Here is a 19,319-nt window from a genome sequence, read left to right on the forward strand (position 1 = left end):
CGCTCAGCTTTCTTCACAGTCCAACTCTCACATCCATACATGACTACTAGAAAAACCATAGCCTTGACTAGACAGACCTTTGTTGGCAAAGTAATGTCTCTGCTTTTGAATATGCTATCTAGGTTGGTCATAACTTTTCTTCCAAGGAGTAAGCATCTTTTATTGTTCTCAAGGTGTTTCAAATGCATGTATCTTGTTTCCTTAACTTTGATTTAAGTCTTCAGAGGGTAAGATGCATTTCTTACATTTTTTCTTGTACCTACCATCACAGCTGGCACAGCACTTTGTGAGTCATAGATAGTGAACAGAGTGCTTTTTTGAATTGACTTAGAGGTTACTGTTCTGTAAGATCTATGGTCAGTCATAACATTGACTTGAAAATGATCACACGCCCAAAGACATGTTGTTTATGACAGACCAGTAGAAGAGAATGCATGGTGGGAGCTGAGTAAGAAGATATGACTATAAAAATAACAATTTGGGAAATAGATGTTTTTCAAGTCTTAAAATTGAAGGTAGATACCTTCATGTATATCCAGACTTTGGGGGAAAGTGTCACTTTTTGTAAATACCAGGAAGACATGCATTCCATTACTTGGCTTTCAGGATGGGGATGATTTCTGCTCAGCAAGGTGTGCACATCCTTAGGATGCCAGGTCAATAAGACAGATTTTGAGGGGTAGCAGGGCACAACTGCTCCCTCCCCACCAAAGAGGGGTGCAAATGCTTCAAGTCACTCCCCCAGTTCTTAGATAAATGCCTCCATCGCTTTGGGAGGGAATCTGAGCTTTCTGGCTCTAATCAATGATTCCAGTGAGTCTAAAACATGCTGGGTACATTCATCTGAAACCTTCAGGATTGACTTTAAAATCAGACCAAGACTTTTAAACATCTTGCTATTGAAAAAAATTCTGTAATCACTAAGGCCTTAAAGAGAGAATAGTGAGACTCACTCACTTCTGAGCAGATGCAAACCATTCAGAAGTTTCCTCTCAATCCCTGTGGCTTGTGGCTTCTGTCTCCCTCTTGCTCTTTCTCTCTTCCCTCTATTTTCTATGTCTCACTTAATGTGTTCTCGCTAAGACTGGCAAAGAAATGGTGAGTTTAGGGGTTGGGAAAGAGAAAGACAAAGCAGATTAGAGTCTGAGTCCACATGACCTTGCTGACCACAGCATCTCAGATGGAGTGACACCTCAGAAAGCCTGGGAGGATAAGCTAAAGAGCTGACTTACAGCTTCTATGGAGCCATGCACCCAGACATCCGAGTGCCTTCAGAAAATCTGCCCTCACAACACCCTAGGGAGTCTGGGGGCAGGTGAGATTCAGGAATTAAAGACCAACAGAGCCAGAGCTATCTTTAAGGGAGATGAACAGAGGGAAACTACACTTGGTGGAGCAGGGACCTCCCCGAGTCCCCAACATTTTTAAACAGGTTCAAGTCGGATGTAAATTCACATTCAGGGCAGAGCTGGTAGGGATGGGGAGGGGCAAGCCAGAAAGATACTATGATGGGAGTTGGGGGAGGAAAGGATGCCTCCCTGGAATTGGAGGGCTGAAAGGGAGGCATGCTTACATAATGATGCTTACAAAGCTATTGGCTAATGGTAGACCACAGTCAACTTCTTCCTTCAAATCCTCGTCCACTTTCCCTCCCCTTCGCCTTCTTTCTCCTCTTCTTCCCCCATCTGGCAGTCTTCAGAGTCACTGAATAACTCCTTCTGTCTCTCGACACCTCGGATTGGGGGAGGGGACAACCGAGAAAGTCACCATCGCTTGCCACAGTCCAGATTTGGAGGAAGTGTATACTGTTTAGAATGTAGTTCTATTGCTTTCAGGCTCTGTACCCAATAACACAAACTTGTCTCCAGGTGTGGTCCTAGCGGACCCGCCTGGCTGAGCGGAGATGTTTGTAAACAGACCGTTTGTGAAATGTTTCTAAATGCACACCCATCCATCTGCCTGCCTGCTTGATCTGCCTGTGTTTCAGATTTTCCCTTTCCTGAGTGGAAACTGGAGCTCAGATGGGGCCAGTGGTGTTGGGAGCAAAGCTGCCAGGAAGTGGGAGACCCTTTCCAGTTTCTTACTGGATGTCTTCATCTCCTCTCTCCTGACTGTGTGAAAACTCTAGAATGACCCCTCCCCACTCCCCCCAGCTCCCTGGCCCTCAAGCCTGAGGATGCAGCGGTGCTCAGGAAAGAGGAAGAATCCAATCTTTTTTCCCCTCACTTCCCTTTTGGCCAAAATAATGACCTCCAACCTGAAAATCACGGGGAAAGAGAAAGCACACACATTCATCACTCACACTTTCACGAGCCCAGAGCTGGGAGGTGTGAGGCACCTGGCTGCCACCTCCGGGGTCAGAAGCACTGCCAAATTGCACCTCCCCTACAAGCATCATGGTCCAGAGCCTGCAGCCCCCTTCCACCCTGCCGTCAGCCCAGAGATGCCACCCCCACTGGAGGAAGGAGACTTGCTTGGCACAGAAAGTGGGATTTTCACCACCTAGTCAGGCAGGGAACTGTTTTGTCTTCCTTGCCCGGGCAGCTGAGAAGAAAGCAACCCCCTGGTCTGAAATCAGTGATTCACACAGGCCAACCCAAACAGCCTCCTGCTGTCATTTTATTTCCTTCGTTACTTAACATCCTGGAGAAGGGGGTTCCTAACCCTTCCCTCCTAGGCCCCTGGCATCCTGAGTTGAATGACTGGTCAGTGCGACAAGCAAAGGCATGTAGCCAGGGCAGCTGGCCTCCAAAGACTCCCAAGAAAGAAAGAAAAAGTGGTTGAAAAGTTCTAATGGTACACAAAGGTATAAAATAATGAAACTTACAAGCCCCTCTCTGCCCTTCACTCCCAGCAAGTCCATATCCTACTTCTTGGATTCCTTCTTGCATATATGGTTTGGGTTCTTTTTATTTACAAAAACAAAAGGCAAACAAACACACAAAAATGAATCATGTTCTATCCTGCTTTTTCATCTTTTTCTCACCTGGTAAGCAATCTTGGGGGGCTTCCCAGGTGGTAATAGTGGTAAAGATCCTGCCTGCCAAAGCAGGAGACATAAGAGACATGGGTTCTATCTCTGGGTCAGAAAGATCCCCTGGGGGAGGGCATGGCAACCCACTCCAGTATTCTTGCCTGGAGAATCCCATGGACAGAGGAGCCTAGTGGGCTACAGTCCAGGGGGTTGCAAAGAGTCTGATACCACTGAAACGACTTAGCACGCACACAGGCAATCTTGGCAATCTCTCCCTCCCAGGCCAAGTTGTCCCTCCTTCTTTGATAACTGCTCACCAGAAGACTCTCAGATGACCCTTGGGAATGAGAATTTAAGAACTACCACAGTGACCTCTCTCTCATACTCAGACCCAAAGTCTGTCCTGTTTACTCAACACCTTACTGTGTGAAAGGTGACAGTAGCAGGTAAAAGTAATCATGCCAACAAACATATTACTTGTCTCAGCCACAAAGAGCATAGGCATGCTAAGAGATGTTCACAAAGAGGGACGTCAATGGTGAGAGGCTGAGGTATCATGGTAAGTCCAGTGCAGAAGCTATTTAAGTTGGGGTGGAATGAAGGAAAGATGTTGATTTTCAGGCCACCTCTTATACATCACCTGCTTGACTGCCAGCTTCAACTGCTCTGGTGAATTACCACCAGCCTCAAGATGACTTAGCTTTTACACATCAATGCTGACCCAAATGAGAGCCCAGGAGAAAGGGATAAACAGAGGAGCAGAAAGGTCTTTTCTTTTTTTATTTTGAGCTAGGTTTACAGGCAGTTTAAGAAGTAATACAGAGAGATCCCATGTACCCTTTATTTAGTTTCTCCCAATGGTAACATCTTGCAAAACTACAGTATAATGTCACAACCAGGGAAATAACAGTACAATTAAGATATAGAACATTTTCATCACTACCAGGATCCCTCATGTCGTCCTTTCACACTTACATCTACTTCCCTTCTACCCTGTCCCCTACCCCTCAGGCCCTGGAAACCACTAATCTGTTCTTCATTTCTATAATTTTGTCATTTTGAGAATGTTATATAAATAAAATCATACAGAATTGTACAAGCACTATGGAAAACAGTATGAAGTTCCCTCAAAAATTAAAATAGAAAAAAAAATTAAAATAGAGCTACCATATGATCTGGGCATCCCTGGTAGCTCAAATGGTAAAGAATCTGCCAGCAAAGCAAGAAGCCCAAGTTTGACCCCTCAGTTGGGAAGATCCCCTGGACAAGCGAATGACTACCCACTGCAGTATTCTTGCCTGGAGAATTCCACGGACAGAGGAGCCTGGTGGGTACAGTCCATGGGGTCACAAAGAGTCAGACACGACTGAGCTACTAACAGTTTCACTTTTTTTTTTACCATATAATCCAGTGATCCCATTCTGAGTATATACACAAAGAAAGGGAAATCACTATTTCAAAGACATATCTGCACCTACATGTATATCATTCACAATAGCCAAGACATGGAAACAACCTAAGGGTCCATCAACAGATGAATAGATAAAGAAAATGTCACACACACACACACACAAGAATATTATTCAGTCATGAAAAAAGAAGGAAATCCTGCCATTGATGACAACATGGGTGGATCTTGAAGGTCTTATGCTTAGCAAAATAAGGCAGACACACGTACTGTACAATCTCACATATGTGGAATGTAAAAAAGTTGAATTCATAGAAATAGAGAGTAGAATGCTGATTGCCTGGGACTGGGAAGTGGGAGAAATGGGGAGATGTTGGTAAAAGAGTACAAGCTTCGAGTTTTATGAATAAGTTCTGGGGATCTAATGTACTGCATTGCAATTATAGTTAACAATACTGTATTAGATATTGGGTTGGCCAAAAAGTTCATTTGGGTTTTCAGTCCCGTCATATGGAAATACTTGAAAGTTGGTAAGAGAGTAAATCATAAATGTTCTCACCAAAAAACAAACAAAAAACTAATTATGTGAGGTGATGGAGGTGTTAACTATCTTTATTGCAGTAATCATTTCACAATATATACATGTATCAAAACATCACATAATACATCTTAAACTTACATGACGTTATATATCAATTATATCACAATACAACTGAAAAAAATCATACAACAGGATTTCTGGGTTTTGGTTCTGCACATAAGAAGCTTAGGTGTCACCACTCTGTTCTAACAAGTAGAAAGCTGAACTATAAAATCAATGACTCTTCCTAGATCCATAAGAGTGGGGTGGACTCAGGACAAACTGCTGCCCCCAAGACTGGAGAGACAGACAAGCAAATGCAGGGAGTGATGGCTCCCCAAAGCCAATATTCATAGGCATAAACTGCTCCAGAAACCAGTGCTGGGGCAGGAAAACCTGAACAAATTATTGGCGGCTTCATGTGGACAACTCTCAGAGTCACAGCTAGGGCTTACTAAGAAAAATAGAAAGGGTTCAAATTACTAGTATCAGGAATGAAAGAAAGACAAGCAATAAATACTGGAGAGGGTATGGAGAAAAGGGAACTCTCCCACGCTAATGGTAAGAATCTACATTGGTACACTCACTTTGAGGAGATACCCCATGTTCAAGGGCAAAGGAGAAGCCACAGCAAGACAATAGGAGGGGCGGAATCACATTTAGAATCAAACCCCATACCTACCAGAGACATTCAAAGGACTCAAACACAACTTGTGTGTACCAGGACCCAGAGACCCACAGTGACTGAGACAGAATTGTGTTTGAGTATTTCCTGAGGAGGTATGAGTCAACAGTGGACTGCTGCCGGGTCAGGGGCTCTGGGTGCAGTAGACCTGGGTATGGCATAAACCCTCTTGAAGGAGCTCACCATTAACCCCACCATACAGCCACCAGAACTTTCACAGGACTGGGGAAACAGATTCTAGGAGGGCACAAACAGAACCTTATGTGCAGCAGGACCCAGGAGAAAGGGGCAGTGACCCCCACAAGAGACTGACCCAGACTTGCCCGTGAGTGTCCAGGAGTCTCCACCAGAGGCGTGGGTTGGTGGTGGCCTGCTGCAGAGGTGGGGGCACTACGTGAAGCAGTGCATGGGACCTTTTGAAGACAGTCGCCATTACCTTCATTACCTCCACCATAGTTTGGCCTCAGGTCAAATAATATGGAGGGAACACAGCCCTGCCCTTCAACAGAAAATTGGATTAAAGATTTACTGAGCATGGCCCCACCATCAAAACAAGACTCAGTTTCCCCTTCAGACAGTCTCTCCCATCAGGAAGCTTCCATAAGCCTCTTATCCTTCTCCATCAGAGAGCAGACAGACTGAAAACCACAATCACAGAAAACTAACCAATCTGATCACATGGACTACACCCTTGTTTAACTCAAGGGCCACCCAAGACAGATAGGTCATAGTGGAGAGTTCTGACAAAACATGGTCCACTGGAGAAGGGAATGGCGAACCACTTCAATATTCTTGCCTTGAGAACCCCATGAACAGTATGAAAAGGAGACTGAAGATGAACTCCCCAGGTCAGTAGGTGCCCAATATGCTACTGTAGACCAGTGGAGAAATAACTCCAGAAAGAATGAAGAGACGGAGCCAAAGCAAAAAAATATCCAGTTGTGGATGGGACTGGTGATGAAAGTAAAGTCCAATGCTGTAAAGAGCAATATCGCATAGGAACCTGGAATGTTAGGTCCATGAATCAAGGCAAATTGGAAGTGGTCAAATAGGAGATGGCAAGAGTGAACATCGACATTTAGGAATCAGTGAACTAAAATGGACTGAAATGGGTGAATTTAACTCAGATGACCATTATATCTATTACTGTGAGCAAGAATCTCTTAGAAGAAATGGAGTAACTATCATAGTTAACAAAAGAGTCTGAAATGAAGTACTTGGATGCAATCTCAAAAATGACAGAATGATCTCTGTTTGTTTCCAAGGAAACCATTCAATATCACAGTAATCCAAGTCTATGCCCCAACCAGTAACGCTGAAGAAGCTGAAGTTGAATGGTTCTATGAAAACCTACAAGACCTTCTAGAACTAACACCCAAAAAAGATGTCCTTTTCATTATAGGGGACTGGAATGCAAAAGTAGGAAGTCAAGAAACACCTGGAGTAACTGGCAAATTTGGCCTTGGAGTAAAGAATGAAGCAGGGCAAAGGCTAATAGAGTTCTGCCAAGAGAACACACTGGTCATAGCAAACACCCTCTTCCAACAACACAAGAGAAGACTCTACACATGGACATCACCAGATAGTCAACACCGAAATCAGATTGATTATATTCTCTGCAGCCAAAGATGGAGAAGCTCTATACAGTCAGCAAAAACAAGACTGGGAGCTGACTGTGGTTCAGATCATGAACTCCTTATTGCCAAATTCCGACTTAAATTGAAAAAAGTAGGGAAAACCACTAGACCATTCAGGTATGACCTAAATCAAATCCCTTATGAATATACAGTGGAAGTGAGAAATAGATTTAAGGGACTAGATCTGATAGAGTGCCTGATGAACTATGGATGTAAGTTCGTGACATTATACAGGATATAGGAATCAAGACCATCCCCAAGAAAAAGAAATGCAAAAAAGCAAATGACTGTCTGAGGAGGCCTTACAAATAGCTGTAAAAAGAAGAGAAGCGAAAAGCAAAGGAGAAAAAGGAAAGATTTCATGCAAAGATGGGCACAATAAAGGACAAAAACGGTATGGACCTAACAGAAGCAGAAGATATTAAGAAGAGGTGGCAAGAATACAGAGAGGAACTATACAAAAAAGATCTTCACAACCCAGATAGTCACAATGGTGTGATCACTCACCTAGAGCCAGACATCCTGGAATGCGAAGTCAAGTGGATGTATACAAGTCAAATGTATACAAATTGGAAAAGAAGACACAAAACTGCCTTTGTTTGCAGATGACATGATTAGTCTAGGTAGAAAATCTGAAAGAATTGACAAAAAGACTATCGGAATTAACAAGCAATTAGAATTAAGGTGGGACTTCCCCATAACTCAGTTGGACTTAGGAACCATCACTACAAACAAAGCTAGTGGAGGTGATGGAATTTCAGCTGAGCTATTTCAAATCCTGAAAGATGATGCTGTGAAAGTGCTGCACTCAATATGCCAGCAAATTTGCAAAACTCAGCAGTGGCCACAGGACTGGAAAAGGTCAGTTTTCACTCCAATCCCAAAGAAAGGCAATGCCAAAGAATGTTCAAACTACCACACAAGTGCTCTCATCTCACACGCTAGCAAAGTAATGCTCAAAATTCTCCAAGCCAGGCTTCAACAGTATGTGAACCAAGAACTTCCAGATGTTCAAGCTGGATTTAGAAAAAGGCAGAGGAACCAGAGATCAAATTGCCAACATCTGCTGGATCATCAAAAAAGTGAGAGAGTTACAGAAAAACATCTACTTCTGCTTTATCGACTATGCCAAAGCCTTTGACTGTGTGGATTACAACAAACTGTGGAAAGTATACCTACAAAAACCCTAAATCCAAGATCATACCTGATGAGGAATTTAAAGCTTTCCCACTAAGATCAGGTATGAGACAAGGATGTCCTCTCACACCTCCACTTTTCAACATCATATTGGAAGTAGTAGCTAAATGCACTAAGACAAAAAGGAAGTAAAATGTATACAAATTGGAAAAGAAGACATAAAACTGCCTTTGTTTGCAGATGACTGATTGTCTAGGTAGAAAATCTGAAAGAATTGACAAAAAGACTATCAGAATTAACAAGAAATTAGAATTAAAGGCGGGACTTCCCCGATAGCTCAGTTGGTAAAGAATCTGCCTGCAATGCAGGAGACCTGGGTCCAATCCCTGGGTTGGGAAGATCTGCTGGAAAAGGGATGGGCTACCCACTCCAGTATTCTTGGGCTTCCCTGGTGGCTCAGCTGGTAAAGAATCCACCTGCAATGTGGGAGACCTGGGTTCGATCCCTGGGTTGAGAAGATCCCCTGGAGATGGAAAGGCTACCCACTGCAGTATTCTGGCCTAGAGAATTCCATGGACAGTCCATGGGGTCGCAAAGAGTTGGACATGACTGAGCGACTTTTGCTTCGCTTATTGTTATAGATTGTAGGATACAACTCAAAAGAGTTGAAAACTTATATCCACACAAAAACCTGCACGCACACACATTTATAGCAACCTAGATAGCATATTCAAAAGCAGAGACGTTACTTTGCCAACAAAGGTTCGTCTAGTCAAGGCTATGGTTTTTCCTGTGGTCATATATGGATGTGAGAGTTGGACTGTGAAGAAGGCTGAGCGCCGAAGAATTGATGCTTTTGAACTGTGGTGTTGGAGAAGACTCTTGAGAGTCCCTTGATCCAACCAGTCCATTCTGAAGGAGATCAGCCCTGGAATTTCTTTGGAAGGAATGATGCTAAAGCTGAAACTCCAGTACTTTGGCCACCTCATGAGAAGAGTTGACTCATTGGAAAAGACTCTGATGCTGGGAGGGATTAGGGGCAGGAGGAGAAGGGGACAACAGAGGATGAGATGGTTGGATGGCATCACTGACTCGATGGACGTTAGTCTGAGTGAATTCCGGGAGTTGGTGTTGGACAGGGAGGCCTGGCGTGATGCAATTCATGGGGTCGAAAAGAGTTGGACACAACTGAGTGACTGAACTGAACTGATCCAAAATTGCAAAACTTGGAAGCAAGCAAAATATCCTTCAATAAGTGAATGGAGGCACTTCCTTGGTGGCCCAGTGGTTAAGAATCAGCTTTGCAGTGCAAGAGCTGTGGGTTCAGTCCCTGGTTGGGGAACTAAGATCCCACATGCCGTGGAGCAACTAAGCTCACATGCCACAACTACTGAGCCCATGTGCCACAACTAGAGTCAGTGTGCTGCCATGGAAGATCCCACATGATGCAACTAAGATCCAATGCAGCCAAATAAAAAAATATAGTTTTAAAAAATGAGTGAAAGGATAAATAAACTGTGGTACATCCAGACAATGGAATATTATTCAGTGCTAAAAAGAAATGAGCTACCAATACAGAAAGAGAATAGAAGAAATTTAAATTCATATTGCTTAATGAAGTAAGCTGCTGTGGGCTGAATGTTTGTGTCCTCTCCAAATTCATATGTTGGAAACCTAAAGCACCAAGTGATGGTATTAGGAGGTGGGGCATTTCAGAGGTGATTAGGTCATGAGGGCAGAGCCCTCATGAATGGGATTAGTGCCTTTATAAAAGAGGCCCCAGGACTAGGTCGACCCTTCTGCCATGTTCGATGACAGACCAAGAAGTAGGCAGTCTGCAACCTGGTAGAGGGTCTTCACCAGAAACCAACTGTACTAACACCCTGGTCTTGGAATTCCAGAACTATGAGAAATGTTCATCAGCCAACCAGATTTTGGAATTTTGTTATAGCTGTTCAAATGGACTAAGGCAAAAACCCATCTGAAAAGGCGGCATCCTGTATGATTCACGATTCCCACAATATGACATTTTGGAAATGGCAAACTCTCAAGATGGTAAAAGATCAGTGGTTGCCAGGATTTGGGTGAGGGAGCAATGAACAGTCAGAGCAGAGAGAATATTTAGCGTGGTGAAAATATTCTGTATGATACTATAATGGTGGATACATGTCATTATACATTTGTCCATAGCCATAGAATGTACAAGACAAGGAGTGAACCATAATGTAAATGATGGTCTTTGAGCGATAATGATGTGTCAGTGTAGGTTCATCAACTGTAACAAATGTACCTCTCTGCAGGAGGCTGTGCATGTGAGCAGCAGGGGATATATGGGCAATGTCTGTATCTTCCTTTTAATTTTGCTGTGAACCTAACACTGCTCTTAAAAAAGGAAGTCTGTACCAAAAATAAACTAATTAAAATAAATGGGAAAAAAGTCACAGTGGAAAGTGGCATGGGTGAATTAAAACAACCGATATGCTGCAAAAGTGTTCTGAATGGAGGGCGTCAATTGAAAAAATGTCTTGGAGGCTCTTTCACACCTATTCTGTTTAATCTGGGGAGTGCTCACTCTTGAGTGCCCTCCTCCGATCTCCAGCCTGGTCTTATTTGACTGAGCATAGCCTCAGGAGTCCAGACATTGCCCTCACCCTCCTCCACCAAACTTTTAATCTGAACTCTCTTCTCCTGTACACAGCAAACTAGCTTCTGATGGGTGACAGTGACAGATACATATGAGTCAATCAAAATCAATCAAATAACAAAAACCCTGTTAGGGTTGGTGTTAAAAAGCTCCAAAATCGCAGTACCTTAAACCTATGGGAAAAGACACATTTTAGGGTCTTAAGGAAATCCTTTCTTTCCTAAAGGAAATCAACTCTGAATACTCATTAAAAGGACTGATGCTGAAGCTGAAGTTCCAATACTTTGGCCATTTGATGCGAAGACCAACTCATTCGAAAAGACCCTGGTGCTGGGAAAGTTTGAAGGCAGGAGGAGAACGAGATGACAGAGGATGAGATGGTTGGATGAGCTCACCGATTCAATGGACATGAACTTGGGCAAATTCTGGAGATGGTGAGGGACAGGGAGGTCTGGCATGCTGCAGTCCATGGGGTGGCAAAAAGTCGGACACGACTTGGCGACTGAACAGCAACAATGGACATTTTAGCCACTGCAATAGATTTTTCAGTTAGGGCAATTTTTCACTGCCTTCTTTTGAAAAGTTGGATATATAAGCAGACAATAGCAAGATCATATAGTGTATGACAATAGAACTGTGACCCATACCTCTGTAACAACCAGCTGGGACATCAAACCATGAGCTCTCAATAATCAGCCCAGATTCCCTATTTTTGCCACTATTCCACCTCCCACACCCTCAACACTTCCAACTCAGGAATAGCCAGAGGAAGCCAAATGGGCTTCACAAACCAATTGTATAGGATATCCTGCTTCTAGTTAGCCCACCTCCAGCTTCCCCATGAAACAGCCTCTAGTCAGGTCATACCTGAAGCCTTCCCCTCTTTTCACTGTAAAGCTTTCCCCCTCCCCTGCCTACCTCAGAGTCTCTGCCAGATGAGGATGGCTGACTCCCTGGTGTAGTAAGCGCTGAATCAGTAGTGTCTTTGGTTCTCATTTGGGTGCTGTTTGTTTATTTGCACAATGCCATACCACATTGCTGGCTGTCTGCTCCAAGCTTGCTACGTGCTATTGGCCAGGGAAGCCCAGGATGTGTATAATGGCGCACTTGAAATGGCACAACCACATCATAATACAGAACTTCAGTGGTTAAGTCTGTAACCATTAACCACCCCAGGGGCCTTTTGGCAACTTGCTGTAGTGATTAAAAAACATACTCATATTGAAGGCAGATCCTTCAGCGTTTATTAGCAGCATGACCTCAGGCATGTTACTCACCCTCCCAGGTGTCAGTTTCCACATCTATCCGTGGAGGCAATGGTGTCCTCTGGACTTCTTTCATAGAGTTGTTGCATCACAGAAGGGAGACAGTGTCGACCTAGAGGGGTATATAAATGGTTGAGTTCCTGACCCTCAGAACCAAGGTCCTAGCCAGCTGCTGATGAGGGGCTGAAAAGGAAACACTTAGTGACCTGCACAGCTTTCATGTGAGAGACCCGGGGTCAAGCTCTGGCTCACCTCTCTCTGGGAGAGGGAGAGGTTAGCACACATAGCTTTTCCTGCCTATTGGGCTCCCAAGCTAGGGAAAGAATAGGCTCCTTTGTGTGCAAAGAGATTTATGGATGAATGAATGAAAGAAGAAGAACTAAAGAGCCTCTAGACGAAAGTGAAAGAGGAGAGTGAAAATGTTGGCTTAAAACTCAACATTCAAAAAACTAAGATCATGGCATCTGGTCCCATCATTTCATGGCAAATAGATGGGGAAACAATTGAAACAGTGAGAGACTTTATTTTGGGGGGCTCCAAAATCACTGCAAATGATGACTGAAATCATGAAATTAAAAGATATTTGCTCCTTAGAAGAAAAGTTATGACCAACCTAGACAGCATATTAAAAAGCAGAGACATTACTTTGCTGACAAAGGTCCATCTAGTCAAAGCTATGGTTTTTCCAGTAGTCATGTATGGATGTGAGAGCTGGACCATAAAGAAAGCTGAGCACCAAAGAATTGATGCTTTTGAACTGTGATGATGGAGAAGACTCCTGAGAGTCCCTTGGACAGCAAGTAAGTCAAACCTGTCCATCCTAAAGGATGGAATATTCATTGGAATATTCCTAAATATTCCTGTCATCCTAAAGTCCTGAATATTCATTGGAAGGACTGATGCTGAAGCTGAAGCTCCAATACTTTGGCCACCTGATGCGAAGAACTGACTCACTGGGAAAGACCCTAATGTGGGGAAAGATTGAAGGGAGGAGGATGACAGAGGGGACGACAGGGCAAGATGGTTTGAGCAAGCTCCGGGAGTTGGTGATGGACAGGGAAGCCTGGTATGCTAGAGTCCATGGGGTCACAAAGAGTCGGACATGACTGAGCGACTGAACTGACTGAATGAATGAAAAGATTCAAGGATCATTGTTTTATTTCTGATTTGGCCACTAACTTGGGCTTTTGATTAGGCATTTAAGCTTTGAGTCTCAATTTCCCCATTGGTAGAATAGTAACAATAACCCCCACCCTTTCTGTCTGACTGGTCATTACAAGGACCTGGTGGAATAATGTGTGTAACCCTCTGTTTTAATTTTTAAGTGTTATGTAGATACAAGGAACTATTCCTAGGAGACATAGGGCTTCCCCGATGGTTCAGAGGGTAAAGAATCTGCCTGCAATGCAGGAGACACAGAAGATGCAGATTCAATTCCTGGGTTGGGAAGATCCCCTGGAGAAGGAACTGGCTACCCACACCAGTATCTTTACCTAGGATATCCCATAGACAGAGGAGCCCAGCAGGCTACAGTCCATGGAGTCGCCAAGAGTCAGACATGGCTTAGCAACCCATATTCCTAGGGAGCGCACATTAACAATTGGAGACCTGGCAGAGAGAGTTCAATGTGAAGGGCACATCTTTTATCTTCATGTCTTGTGGCTGGACTCCAAAGCCCATGGTCTGTCTGTACCCTGGGCCCTGTGCCTGGCACAGGCCTCTCCCTGATTCCTCATGATCTTAGTGTGCCCCTGATCTGGCCTGTCCAGGTCAATGAACCCTCACTGTTCTCTGAATATGCCCAGAAATGAAAACCATCTCTTGTCTCTACAGCATTTACCAGTTTTCTGGCCTTCCTCACACCTTGGCTCTTCACAAGAGCACAGTAAGGGAGGTGGCCTGGTGAAATGGGTGAATGTATGGGGGTTTTTGTTTGTTTGTTTTTGACTTTGTTTATTTTTTAATTGAAGGATAATTGCTTTACAGAATTTTGTTGTTTTCTGTCAAACATCAACATGAATCAGCCTTATGTATAGATATGTCCCCTCCCTCCTGAGCCTCCCTCCCATCTCCCTTCCCATCCCACCCCTCTAGGTTGATACAAAGCCCCTGTTTGAGTTCCCTGAGACATTAATGTATGGGTTTTAAGGCCAGGCTGCTTGGTAACATCTCAGCTCTGGCACCTATTGGCCTCAGGCAAGTCACATACTTTCTGTAACCCAGTTTTCCCATTTATAAAATAAGAATGAAAATAAAATAGTACCTACTTGACAGTTTTGTTCGAAGATTAAATGAGTTAATATGTGTAAACAGAATAGTGTCTAACACTTATCAAGTGCTTGATAAGTGTTTGTTATTATTATTATTGGGCAGGGCAGGGTGTGTTATCCTCATTTTAGTCAATTGTAGAACTAGGGGAACAGGACTGGGATCCTTGTTCAAAGAAAAGTCATTCTATAAAAATGAATGTACCCAAAGTATGGGAGAAAGTATTTGCAAACTGTATATCTGATAAGCAAGTAATATCCAGAATATAAAAAGAACCCCTACAATTCAACAACAAAAATAAACCACCTAATTTAAAACATGGACAAGATAATTGAATGGACATTTCTATAAAGAAGATATTATACAAACAGCCAATAAGCACATGAAAATTACAATTACTTCTAGAATCTTGAGCAAATACCTGGTTGACTTTTGGAATATCCACACTTGACTGCAAGAAGTCAAGAAGAGATCTGAGATCTTTTAATTGCCCTCATGATTTAGGGGAATGTTTATATAAATAATAGGAATTTTAGAGTGGATATGTGATGTGCTATGAATGGTAGATATGTAGATATTGGGAAGGAGAAAGTATAAAACCTTATATAGCACCAAAATATGTCCTTAGAAGTGTATTAAGAGTAAAAAGATTGTTTTTTTAATATATAGGGAGGAAATAAACACAGGATCCAGCAATCCCTCCTCAGAAACATTTCTCAGCTGCGCCTCTCTCATTATCCAGCTGCCTACTGGATATCAGGGCTTCCTTGGTGGCTCAGTGATAAAGAATCCACCTGCGAATGCAGCAGATGTGGGTTCAATCCCTGGGTTAGGAAGATCCCATGGGAAAGGAAATGGCAACCCACTCCAGTCTTCTTGCCTGAGAAATCCCATGGACAGAGGAGCCTGGTGGACTACAGTCCATAGAGTCAAAAAGATTCGGACACAGGTTGGTGAGTAAACAACAAAAACAACTGGACATCTCCACCTGGATGTCCCATAGACACTTCAAACTCAGCTTGTCCAAAACTGAACTTGTTTTCTCTCCTTAATCCACAATCTCCTAAACCTTCCCCTCCCACCTAATGATCCCAGTCACAAACTGGGAAGTCATTCTCAGCTCCATCTTCTCCCTCAACACCCCACTGTCTAACCAATAAACTACAGATTTGAACTACCAAATAGATCTCCAGTCCACCTGTAGCTCAGTCTCCACAGTACTGCCCCAATTCATCAACTCTCAGTGGACCAGAGAAATTTATTCTCAGTAGTTTTCTGGCTATTACTCAACTCATTCCATCCCCCCCATCTATAAAACCACCAGAGGGAAAATTCTAAAACTCAAATTCATCCAAGTCAATATCTGTTTTCAAATCACTCCTCTGTCTCCCTAGGTCCTTCAAGATAGAGTGGGGAAACTTGGTGAGACACAAGCAATGGCCCCTGCTATACTGTACTCAACACCCCAACAGTCCCACAGGGGCCTCAAACCATTTATATCAGCTAGAGGCCTACAAGCTGTCAAGCTGTGCTAATTCATCACTGGTGTGCCATACAGTTTTACACTTCTCTACCACCTCTACCCCAAAGTGCTCCCCTCTTCCTCCCTCAATCTGGTGAATCATATCTACCTCCTTTGTGAGGTCTTCCTTGTCCCCTCTCCCCCACCACAGCCTCTCTGCTCACCATGTAAGGTCTTGAATGCACCCATCTCATTGTAATTGACTGCTCAAACTGAGGCTCTCAAGGATGGGCACAACATTTTATTCATCTATGTAGCCACTATCCCTGGTGGCTCAGAGGATAAAGCATCTGCCTGCCGTGCGGGAGACCAGGTTCGATCCCTGGGTTCAGAAGATCCCCTGGAGAAGGAAATGGCAACCCACTCCAGTATTCTTGCCTGGAGAATCCCATGGATGGAGGAGCCTGGTGGGCTACAGTCCATGGGGTCGCAAAGAGTCGGACAAAACTGAGCGAGTTCACTTCACTTCACTTCATGTAGCTTTAGCACTCAACACAAGACCAAGTCAGTGAGGTCTAAAAGTACACACTTCTAGTTATAAAAGAGATAAGTCCTGGGGATGTGAGGTACAGCATGGTGACTATAGTTAATGATATTGAATTGGAGAGTTGAAAGTTGCTAAGAGAGTAGATCTTAAAAGTTCTCATCACAAGAAAAAAAATTTGTAGTTCTGTGTGGTAACAGATGTTAACTAGACTTATGATGGTGATCATTTAGCAATATATACAAATGTCAGGGATGGGAGAGCCTGGTGGGCTGCCGTCCACGGGGTCACACAGAGTCGGACACGACTGAAGTGACTTAGCAGCAGCAGCACAAATATCACATCAGTATGTTGTACAACTGAAACTAATATCATGTTGTATGTCAATTATATCTCAAAAAAAAAAAAAAAAAAAGACCTAGCCGAAGTAAGCATTCAGTAAAGGTTTATGGAATGAATTAATGACCTCATGAAATTCCCCCCGAGTAACAACAAGTCAGTACCTAATGAGGGTTCCCTGACATTGTGCAGGAACGGGATCTGAGAAATTTCAAGGGTCTTGAGATCTGGCCTTCAGTGGTGCTCAAGGTGACTTTCTTATCCCCAGCTCAACTCTTCCATTGCCAGTCCCTGATAAGAAGCACAAAGAAAAACAGAGGAGCAGCACAGTATAGCCTTGAACCTTTGATCACATAGTTTCACCACACTCTCCAAATCCTCATTCCGCCCTCTGAGGCCTCATCTGGAACATCTCCATGAAGAAAGGCCGTCGGTTCAGTTCAGTTGCTCAGTCATGTCTGACTCTTTGTGACCTCATGGACTTCAGCACACCAGGCCTCCCTGTCCATCACCAACTCCCAGAGCTTACTCAAACTCATGTCCATTGAGTCAGTGATGCCATCCAACCATCTCATTCTCTGTCATCTTCTTATCCTCCCACCCTCAATCTTTTCCAGCATCAGGGTCTTTTCCAATGAGTCAGTTCTTCGCATCAGGTAGCCAAATTATTGGAGTTTCAGCTTCAACATCAGTCCTTCCAATGATTATTCAGGATTGATTTCCTTAAGGATGGGCTGGTTGGATCTCCTTGCAGTCCAAGGGACTCTCAAGAGTCTTCTCCAACACCACAGTTCAAAAGCATCAATTCTTCTGTGCTCAGCTTTCTTTATAGTCCAAGTCTCACATCCATACATGACCACTGGAAAAACCATAGCTTTGATTAGATGGAGCTTTGTTGGCAACAAGGAAAGGCCATTCTCACCAGTTCAACAAGGATTCCCCCTCCTCAGAGCTCCTAGAAAGGCTATCTGTCTGGGTAAGTCTGGCAGCCATTATAGGCCTCTGTGTGGGGTTAGTGAATTGGCTTTTCAGGGAATCTCAGAGTATCAGAGCAGGACAAACTCTGGGAGGTCATCTGGTCTGACTGTCTCATTGTGCCAAGGACCCCAAGGGTTGGAGAGAAGTGGCTTGCCATAAATGCCAAGCCTCCTGGGCAGTGTGATCAAATAGATTCCTGGGCCCCCACCCATAAAATTAGAAAAAGGCTCTGAATAAGCCCCAAACTACCCTGTAACACTACTGTCATATTTCCTCATGAGGCTATTTGATGGCAAGGGCTCTTTCTTCCTTGATCTCTGTGTCCCCCACAGCATTCAGCACAGCTACTGCTAAGTCACTTCAGTCGTGTCCGACTCTGTGCGACCCCATAGATGGCAGCCCACCAGGCTCCCCCGTCCCTGGAATTCTCCAGGCAAGAACACTGGAGTGGGTTGCCATTTCCTTCTCCAATGCATGAAAATGGAAAGTGAAAGTGAAGTCGCTCAGTCGTGTCCGACCCTCAGCGACCCCATGGACTGCAGCCCACCAGGCTTCTCCGTCCATGGGATTTTCCAGGCAAGAGTACTGGAGTGGGTTGCCATTGCCTTCTCCATTCAGCACAGCAGCACCCTATCAAATTTCCTTCAGTGATTAGCTCCTGGGCTATTCTTCATGAGAAAACTCAAATGAACACAGAAACCCAAATTGAAGTTAGTCTAGCCAATGGTACCAAGGGAGGGGTGGCTTTGGCAGCCCTCCTTAAATGCTGCTTTGTCTGATTTTCCAAATCATCCTTGGCTGAAATAATTTCGGGTCAGAAGAGTCTGTTTCCTAGGAGGACGCAGGCTCAATTACTTGGGCCTCCTCAAGCATTTTCCTTAGCTCTCTTTTTTTAGATTTTTTTTAAAGCTTTTTATTTTACATTGGAGTATAGCTGATTACAAAGAAAGCTGAGTGCAGAAGAATTGATGCTTTTGAACTGTGGCGCTGGAGAAGACTCTTGAGAGTCCCTTGGACTGCAAGGAGATCCAACCAGTCCATCCTAAAGGAAATCAGTCCTGGGTGTTCATTGGAAGGACTGATGTTGAAGCGGAAACTCCAATACTTTGGCCACCTGATGTGAAGAGCTGACTCATTTGAAAAGACCCTGATGCTGGGAAAGATTGCGGGTGGGAGGAGAAGGGGATGACAGAGCATGAGATGACTGGATGGCATCACCAACTCAATGGACATGGATTTGGGTGGACTGTGGGAGTTGGTGATGGACAGGGAGGCCTGGCGTGGTGTGGTTCATGGGGTCGCAAAGAGTCGGACACGACTGAGTGACTAAACTGAACTAAACTGGATAACTGATTAACAATGTTGTGAAAGTTTCAGGTGAACAGCAAAGGGACTCAG

Source organism: Bos indicus, chromosome X (assembly GCF_029378745.1).
Source record: "Bos indicus isolate NIAB-ARS_2022 breed Sahiwal x Tharparkar chromosome X, NIAB-ARS_B.indTharparkar_mat_pri_1.0, whole genome shotgun sequence".
Taxonomy (NCBI): Eukaryota; Metazoa; Chordata; class Mammalia; order Artiodactyla; family Bovidae; genus Bos; species Bos indicus.